The following is a 9,181-nucleotide window of genomic DNA, read 5'->3' on the forward strand; positions in this document are numbered from 1 at the left end:
AAAAACACTACCCACATTCAGAGGAAGAACTACAGGAGAGGAAACACATAAGAAAAGCAATTGCTTGAACAAATGGGTTGAGGGGGACATAATTGGGGATATAGACCCAAATCTACCACACAAATGCAACTATCAACAATTTGAAAATAAGTCCTGATTGATGACACATGTAAAATACAGGGGAAATGGCCATCGGCTATGGTGTTGGGAGGAGGTCTGTGGGGTGAAGGAGAAAGTAAGAACACGAATCATGTAACCATGAAAACTTTTCTAAAAAATGAAAATTATTAATTAAAAAAAATTTCTTTGGGATGTAGACCTAGTATTGGTATTGCTGGATCAAAGGGTATGCACAGTTTTAAAGTCCTTTTGGACATAGTTCCAAATCATTCTCCAATATGATTGGATCAGTTCACAATTCCACAAGCAGTGCATTAGTATCCCAATTTTCCCACATTTCTTCCAGCATTTATTATTTTCCAATTCCATCAGCCCTTTTTCTAGAGTTTGACATAGCAGCAATATCAATCAACAAACATAGGAGAGGTGAGAGTCACTGGCATTTGATCCAGGATTTTACAAATGTAGCATAGCACCCTCCACTGTACATTCTTCATACATCAAAATAAAGGGATGTTTCAGAAGTTCTTTATACTTTGGCCTTTTGAATTCATACTTTGTAAGGCACAAGTTGACAAAGATAATGAAGCTTGGGGAAAATTCCCTTTCCTCAGAATTACTTAACTGTGGGAGGTCTCTTTTTACTACTTGTGTCAGCTGATCAAATACGTTGTTCCACTTTGCATAAGGGAATCAGCCCATACCCAACTCACACAGTGTGATGTCCATACTCTATACATCAGAATGGGCATTATATCCTTGCCTTGACACACTTGGGTCTATCCTTTCAAGTGCCATGTATGGCTTGCACCCAGCATCTTTTGTTTTGGCAATGGAGTCCACAAATTGTACACTAATACCAAATCACAATGTTTAATATTTCCACTTCTATCCAGAAGAATATTAGAAGCTTTGATGACTGTGAATAATTTTCAAGTTTTCTTTTAAGTGGTTTAGAGCTATCACAATTGCTAAAGTAATTTTGCCTAAAATTTCTTCCGGAATAACATAAATTAATATACTATATACATATTTGTAAAACTTGTTAAATAAAATAGACATGAATTCCATACAGATCCAACAGTCATCCTCTCTGAAGAGTGCTCCATAAAACTGAACAATTATACAGGCAATCACTATTCCACATCACCATGAGCCATCTGGTTCATATAATGCTTGCTAATGGTTTTAGATATCTTAATCATTTAAAGGAAAGTTCCATGAATTCCTATGATCTCTTGTGTTTTGTAAAGATATTTTATTTTCCAAGTTACATGTAATATATATTTTCAACATTCATTTTCCAAAATAATAAGCTCCAAATTGTCTCCTTCTTTTCCCTCCTTTCTTTCAGAGATGATAAACAATTTGATCTGGGTTATGCATGTATCATCTTGAAAAAATACTTACATATTGTCATTGTAAGAGAATACACACATAAAACCAAAACTCTCAAAATAAAACAGAAAAAATGAGAAAAATAGTATTTTTGAGCAGCATTTCAACTTCTTTCCTTAGAGGTGGATAACATTCTTTGTCATAAGTTCTTCAGAGTCATTCAGGATCGTTGTATTGCTGATATTAGCTAAGTCTTTCACAATTGATTATTGTACAATATTGCTGTTACTGTATAAAATATTCTGGTTCTGCTTTTTTTGCTTTGAATTAGTTCATGTATGTCTCCACAATTTTTCTTGTGAACCTCATATGCCATAATTTGTTCAGACTTTCCCCAATTCATGAACACCCCATCAATTTCCAATTCTTTGCCACCAAAAAAGAGCTAGTATAATATATTTTTGTAAATATAACTCCTTTCACCTGTTTTTGTGATTTTTTTTTGATACTGACCTAATAATGGATCAAAGCATATGCACTTTTATACATTTTGAGCATAGTTCCAAATTGTTCTACACAGTGATTGGGTTTGTTCATAATATCACCAACAATGTCATAGTGTCCCAATTTCACCATATCTCTTCCAACATTTATCATTTTACTTTACTGTCATATAGGTCAATCTGATAGGTGTGAGGTAGTACATCAGTTGTTTTAATTCATATCTCTAAGATTGATTTTGAAAAAAATTCATATGATTATTGATGACATTGATTTCTTCATCTGAAAACTGTTTCTTTATATCCCTTTGACCATTTGTCAATTGGAGAATGATTTGTATTGTTTTAAATTTAACTGATTCTCTATAAATTTGAAAATTAGACATTTATCAGAGAAATTTGTCATGACTTTTTTCTGCTGTTTCTGCTTTAATCTTGGTTTCATTGGTTTTATTTGTACAAAAACTTTAAAATTTGAAATGATTAAAATTATTCATTTTATAATTCATAATTAATTCATTTTATAACTTTAATGCCCTCTATCTCTTGTTTGGTTATAAATTTTCCCTTCTCCATAGATCTGACAGGTAAATTATTCTATTTTCTCCTAATTTATTTATAATATCACCCTTATGTCTATGTTTTATACTTTTCCCAGAAGTTTTTGGTCGAATCGGGAATACTTATCCCAAAAGCTGGGGTCTTTGGGTTTATCAAATACTAGATTAATAAGATCATTTACCCCTTTTTAATTTATTCTATTGAATCACCATAATGTTTCTTGGCCAGTATCTATTTTTTTAATTAATTTATTTAGAATATTTTTCCATGGTTACATGATTCATGATTTTTACCATCCCTCTTCTCTTCCCTCATCTCAGAGATGACAAGCAGTCCCAGAGGGTTATACATGTATCATTGTTCAAAACCTATTTCCCTGTTATTCATCTTTGCAATAGAGGGATCTTTAAAAATCAAAACCCTAAACATATCCCCATTAGACCACTTGATGGATCATATTTTTTCTTCTGCATTTCTGTTCCCACAGTTCTTTCTCTGGATGTAGATAGTATTCTTTCCCATAAGTTCCTCTGGATTGTCCTGGATTGCTGCTATTAGAAAAGTCTGTTACATTCAATTCTGTCACAATGTATCAGTTTCTGTGTACAATGTTTTCCTGGTTCTGCTCCTTTCACTCTACTTTAATTCCTGGAGGTCTTTCCAGTTCACATAGAAATCCTCCAGTTCATTATTCCTTTCAGCAAAATAGTATTCTATTGCCATCAGATACCACAACTTGTTCGGCCATTCCTCAATTGATGGACAGCCCTAATTTTCCAATTTTTTTGCCACCACAAAGAGCTCAGCTATAAATATTTTTGAATAAGTATTTTTCCTTATTATCTCTTTGGGGTACAAACCCAACAATGGTACGGCTGGATCAAAGGGCAAGCAATCTTTTAATGCCCTTTGTGTATGTTTCCAAATTGCTCTCCAGAATAGTTGGACCAATTCACAAATCTACCAGTAGTATATTAGTGTCCCAATTTTGCCATATCCCCTCCGACATTTATAACTTTCCTTTGCTGCCATATTGGCAAGTCTTCAAGGTGTGAGGAGGTACCTCAGAGTTGTTTTAATTTGCATTTATCTAATTAGGAGGGATTTAGAACACTTTCTCATGTGCCTATTGATCATTTTGATTTTATCATGTGAAAACTGCACATTCAAATAGCTTGATTTTTTTTGTAAATTTGACTTAGTTGTTTGTATATTTGGGAAATTAAACCTTTGTCAGATAATTTTGTTATAATTTTTTTTCCAATTTTTTGCTTCTCTTCTAATTTTGGTTGCATTGGTTTTGTTTGTATAAAACCTTTTTAATTTGATAGAATAAAAGTCCTTCATTTTGTACTTTGTAATGTTCTCTATCAATCGTGCTTGGTCTTAAATGTCTTCCTTTTCACAGATCTGACAAGTATACTATTCTATGTGCACCTACTTTATTTATGATTTCACTGTTTATATTTAAGTCATTTACTTATTTTGAATTCATCTTGTTATGGGGTGTAAGACATTGATCTAAACCTAATTTCCCCATACTGTTTTCCAATTTTCCCAGCAGTTTTTGTCAAATAGTGGGTTCTTGTCCCCAAAGCTGTGATCTTTGGGTTTACTGAACACTAGTTTGCTGAGGTCATTTACTTTTAGTCTATTCCATGGATTCACCCTTATGTCTCTTGACCAGGTCCATATTGTTGTGATGATCACTGTTTTATAGAATAATTTAAGATCTGGTACTACTAGACTACCATCCTTCACATTTATTTTTCATTATTTCTCTTGGTATTCTTGATCTTTTGTTCTTCCAGATGAACTTTGTTATAATTTTTTCTAATTCTATAAAAAAGTTTTTTTGATAGTTTGATAAGAATGGCACTGAATAAATTTTGATGATAACTGCTTTACAGTACAGTTTTAGCTCGTGTACTACTAGACCACCTTTCTTCACTTTTTTTGTTAATTCTTTTGATGGCCTCAACTTTCCTTCTTTAATATGAATTTTGTAATTATTTTTCTTGTTCTATAAAATAATTTTTGATAGTTTGATTGGTATGACACTGAATAAGTAAATTAACTTGGGTAGAATCATTAATTTTTATTCTATTAGCTCAGCCAATCCAGAAGCAATGAATATTTTTTCTAATTGTTTAGATCTGATTTATGTGAAAAGTATTTTGTAATTGTGTTCATACAATCCATGTGTTTGTCTTTGCAAGTAGATTCCAGGCATTTTGTATTGTCTAGAGTTATTTTAAATGCTCCTTATTTTTGTGGGTTTATTTTGTATTCTGTAACTTTGCTAAAATAATTAATTATTTCAACTAGTTTTTGGCTGATTTTTTAGGATTCTTTAAGTATTCAATCATATCAACCACAAAGAATGATAGATTAATTTCCTCATTGCCTACATTAATTACTTCCATTTCTTCTTCTTCTCATTTCTAAAGCTCCTCATTTCTAAATCATCTAAAGATAATAATGAGCACACTTGCTTCATCTCTATTCTTATTGGGAAGGCTTCTAACATATTCCCATTGCAAATGATACTTGTTGATGCCTTTAGATAGATACTACTTATCATTTTAACATTTATTCCTATGCTGTCTAGCGTATTTTTTAAAATTTTAAACATTTATTAATACTCATTTTTAACATGGTTACATGATTCATGCTCTTACTTTCCCCTTCACCCCTCTAACTCCCCCCAACCATGGCCAACGCACATTTCCACTGGTTTTATCATCAGAAAAGGAAGCTAGAACTAAAGGAAAATATTCTAACAGCTTTTCAAACATATTTCCCCAAAACAGTGATTCTTGTACCACCCTAAATTTAGAGGCTGAAATATAGTCATTTCATTTTTCCAGTTACCTTGGCTATAACACAGTACTGATTCTTTTTTTTATTTTTTAAACATTTATTAATAATCATTTTTAACATAGTTACATGATTCATGCTCCAACTTTCCCCTTCACACCCCGCACACCCCCCACCCATGGCCAACATACATTTCCACTGGTTTTACCATGTGTCATTGATCAAGACCCCGATCATGTCCACCTCAACCCATGCGTTCAAGCAGTTGTTTTTCTTGTATGTTTCCTCTCCTTTAGTTCTTCCTCTGAATGTGGGTAGCGTTCTTTACCATAAATCCCTCAGAGCTGTCCTATGTCATTGCATTGCTGCTGGTACAGAAGTCCATTACATTCAATTTTACCATAGTATGTCAGTCTCTGTGTACAATGTTCTTTTGGCTCTGCTCCTTTCACTTTGCATCAGTTCCTGGAGGTCTTTCCAGTTCACCTGGAACTCCTCTAGTTTATTATTCCTTTCAGCCCAATAGTATTCTATCACCAGCATTCATTACTCTCCCCTTCTTTCATTTTAGCCAATCTGCTAGGTGTGAGGTGATACCTCAGAGTTGTTTTGATTTGCATTTCTCTACTTATTAGAGATTTAGAACACTTTCTCATGTGCTTATTGATACTTTTGAATTCTTTACCTGAAAATTGCCTATTCATGTCTCTTGCCCATTTATCAATTGGGGAATGGATGGATTTTTTATACAATTGATATAAATATACAAGGAGTTATCCTTGTATATTTGAGTAATTAGACCTCTGTCAGAGTATTTCATTACAAAGATTTTTTCCCAATTTGTTGTTTCCCTTCTGATTTTGATTACATTGTTTTTGTTTGTACAAAAGCTTTATAGCTTAATATAATCAAATCCATTTAATTTACATTTTGTAATTTTCTCTAACACTTTTTTAAATTTTAAACATTTATTAATATTCATTTTTACATGGTTACATGATTCATGCTCCTACTTTCCCCTTCACCCCCCACATTTCCCCCACCCATGGCCGACACACGTTTCCACTGGTTTTATCATGTGTCCTTGATCAATATCTATTTCCAAATTGTTGGTAGTTGCATTGGTATGGTAGTTTTGAGTCCACATCCTCAATCATGTCCACCCCAACCCTTGCGTTCAAGCAGCTGTTTTTCTTATATGTTTCTTCTCCTGCAGTCCTTCCTCTGGATGTGGGAAGCTTTTTTTACCATAAATCCCTCAGAATTGTCCTGGGTTTTTGTATTGCTGCTGATACAGAGGTCGATTACATTCAATTTTACCATAGTATATCAGTCTCTGTGTACAGTGTTCTTCTGGCTCTGCTCCTTTCACTCTGTATCAGTCCCTGGAGGTCTTTCCAGTTCACCTGGAACTTCTCCAGTTTGTTATTGCTTTTAGCACAATAGTATTCCATCACCAGCATATACCACAATTTGTTCAGTCATTCCCCAATTGAGGGACATACCCTCCTTTTCCAGTTTTTTGCCACCACAAAAAGCACAGCTATAAATATTTTTGTACAAGGCTGTTTATCTATGATCTCTTTGGTGTACAAACCCAACAATGGTATAGCTAGATCAAAGGGCAGGCAGTCAATGGTTGGATCAGTTCACAACTCCACCAACAATACATTAATGTCCCAATTTGGCCAAATCCCCTCCAGCATCCATTACTCTCCCCTTCTTTCATTTTAGCCAATCTGCTAGGTGTGAGGTGATACCTCAGAGTTGTTTTGATTTGCATTTCTCTAATTATTAGAGATTTAGAGCACTTTCTCATGTGCTAATTGATACTTTTAATTTCCTTACCTGAAAATTGCCTATTCATGTCTCTTGCCCATTTATCAATTGGGGAATGGATGGATTTTTTATACAATTGATTTAACTCCTTGTATATTTGAGTAATTAGACCCCTGTCAGAGTTTTTCATTAAAAAGATTTTTCCCAATTTGTTGTTTCCCTTCTGATTTTGACTACATTGTTTTTGTTTGTACAAAAGCTTTTTAGCTTAATATAATCAAATCCATTTAATTTACATTTTGTAATTTTCTCTAACTCTGGCTTGGTTTTAAATTCTTTCCTTTCCCAAAGATCTGACGAGTATATTATTCTGTGTTCACTTTATTTATAGTTTCCCTCTTTATATTCAAGTCATTCACCCATTCTGAATTTATCTTGGTGTAGGGTGTGAGATGTTGATCTAAACCTAATCTCTCCCATATTGTTTTCCAAATTTCCCAGCAGTTTTTGCCAAATAGTGGATTCATATCACAAAAGTTGGGCTCTTTGGGTTTATTATACACTGTCTTACTGACATTACTTATCTCAAATCTATTCCAATGATCCCCCTATCTGTCTCTTAGCCAGTACCATACTGTTTTGATGGCCACTACTTTATAGTATAGTTTAATATCTGGTACTGCTAGGCCAACTTCCTTCACATTTTTTTCATTATTTCCCTTGATATTCTTGATCTTTTGTTATTCCAAATGAAATTTGTTACAGTTTTTTCTAATTTAGTGAAGAAGTTTTTTGGTAGTTTGATAGGTATGGCACTATATAGGTAAATTAATTGGAGTAGAATGGTCATTTTTATTATGTTAGCTCATCCTACCCATGAGTAATCAATGGCTTTCCAGTTGTTTAGATCCAGTTTTATTTGTTTGGAAAGTGTTTTGTAATTGTTTTTGTATAATTCCTGAGTTTGTTTTGGTAGATAGATTCCCAAGTATTTTATATTGTCTAGGGTATTTTTAATTGGTGTTTCTCTTTCTACCTCTTGCTGCTCTAATGTGTTGGAAATGTATAGAAATGCTGATGATTTATGTGCATTTATTTTGTATCCTGCAACTTGGCTAAAGTTGTTGATTATTTCTACAAGCTTCTTAGTTGATTCTCTAGGATTTTTAAAGTAAACCATCATATCATCTGCAAAGAGTGATAGCTTAGTCTTGTTCTTGCCTATTTTGATACCTTTGATTTCTTTTTCTTCTCTAATTGCTACTGCTAGTGTTTCTAGTACTATGTTGAATAATAGAGGTGATAATGGGCATCCTTGTTTCACACCTGATCTTATTGGGAAGGCTTCTAATTTATCCCCATTGCATATAATGCTTGTTGATGGTTTTAGGTATATACTGTTTATTATTTTTAGGAAACGTCCTTCAATTCCTATACTTTTCAGTGTTTTCAATAGGAATGGATGCTGTATTTTGTCAAAGGTTTTTTTCAGCATCTATTGAGATAATCATGTGATTTTTGTTTGATAGAGTATTGATATGGTCAATTATGTGGATGGTTTTCCTAAAGTTGAACCATCCTTGCATTCCTGGTATAAATCCCACCTAATCATGGTGGATAATCTTCTTAATTACTTGCTGGACTCTCTTTGCTAGTATTCTATTTAAGATTTTTGCACCTATCTTCATTAGAATGATTGGTCTGTAGTTTTCTTTCTCTGTTTTTGGTCTCCCTGGCTTTGGAATCAGTACCATATTTGTGTCATAAAAGGAATTTGGTAGGACTCCTTCTTTGCTTATCATATCAAATAATTTGTATAGTATTGGGATTAGTTGCTCTTTGAATGTCTGATAGAATTCACTTGTGAATCAATCAGGGCCTGGTGATTTTTTCTTAGGGAGTTCTTTGATGGCTTGTTCAATTTCTTTTTCTGATATAGGATTATTTAGGTATTCTATTTTTTCTGCTCTTAATCTAGGCAGTTTATATTTTTGTAAATATTCTTCCATATCTCCTAAATTGTTATATTTATTGCCATATAGTTGGGCAAAATAACTTTTAAT

General features: G+C 33.2%; 1 pseudogene; it reads right to left on the reverse strand.

Annotated features, from left to right (window-relative positions):
- Window positions 1-524: 524 nt before the first annotated feature.
- On the reverse strand, window positions 525-1,273 carry LOC123247255 (annotated as a pseudogene).
- Between the last annotated feature and the right edge of the window lie 7,908 nt (window positions 1,274-9,181).

This window comes from Gracilinanus agilis, chromosome 4 (genome assembly GCF_016433145.1).
Source record: "Gracilinanus agilis isolate LMUSP501 chromosome 4, AgileGrace, whole genome shotgun sequence".
NCBI lineage: Eukaryota > Metazoa > Chordata > Mammalia > Didelphimorphia > Didelphidae > Gracilinanus > Gracilinanus agilis.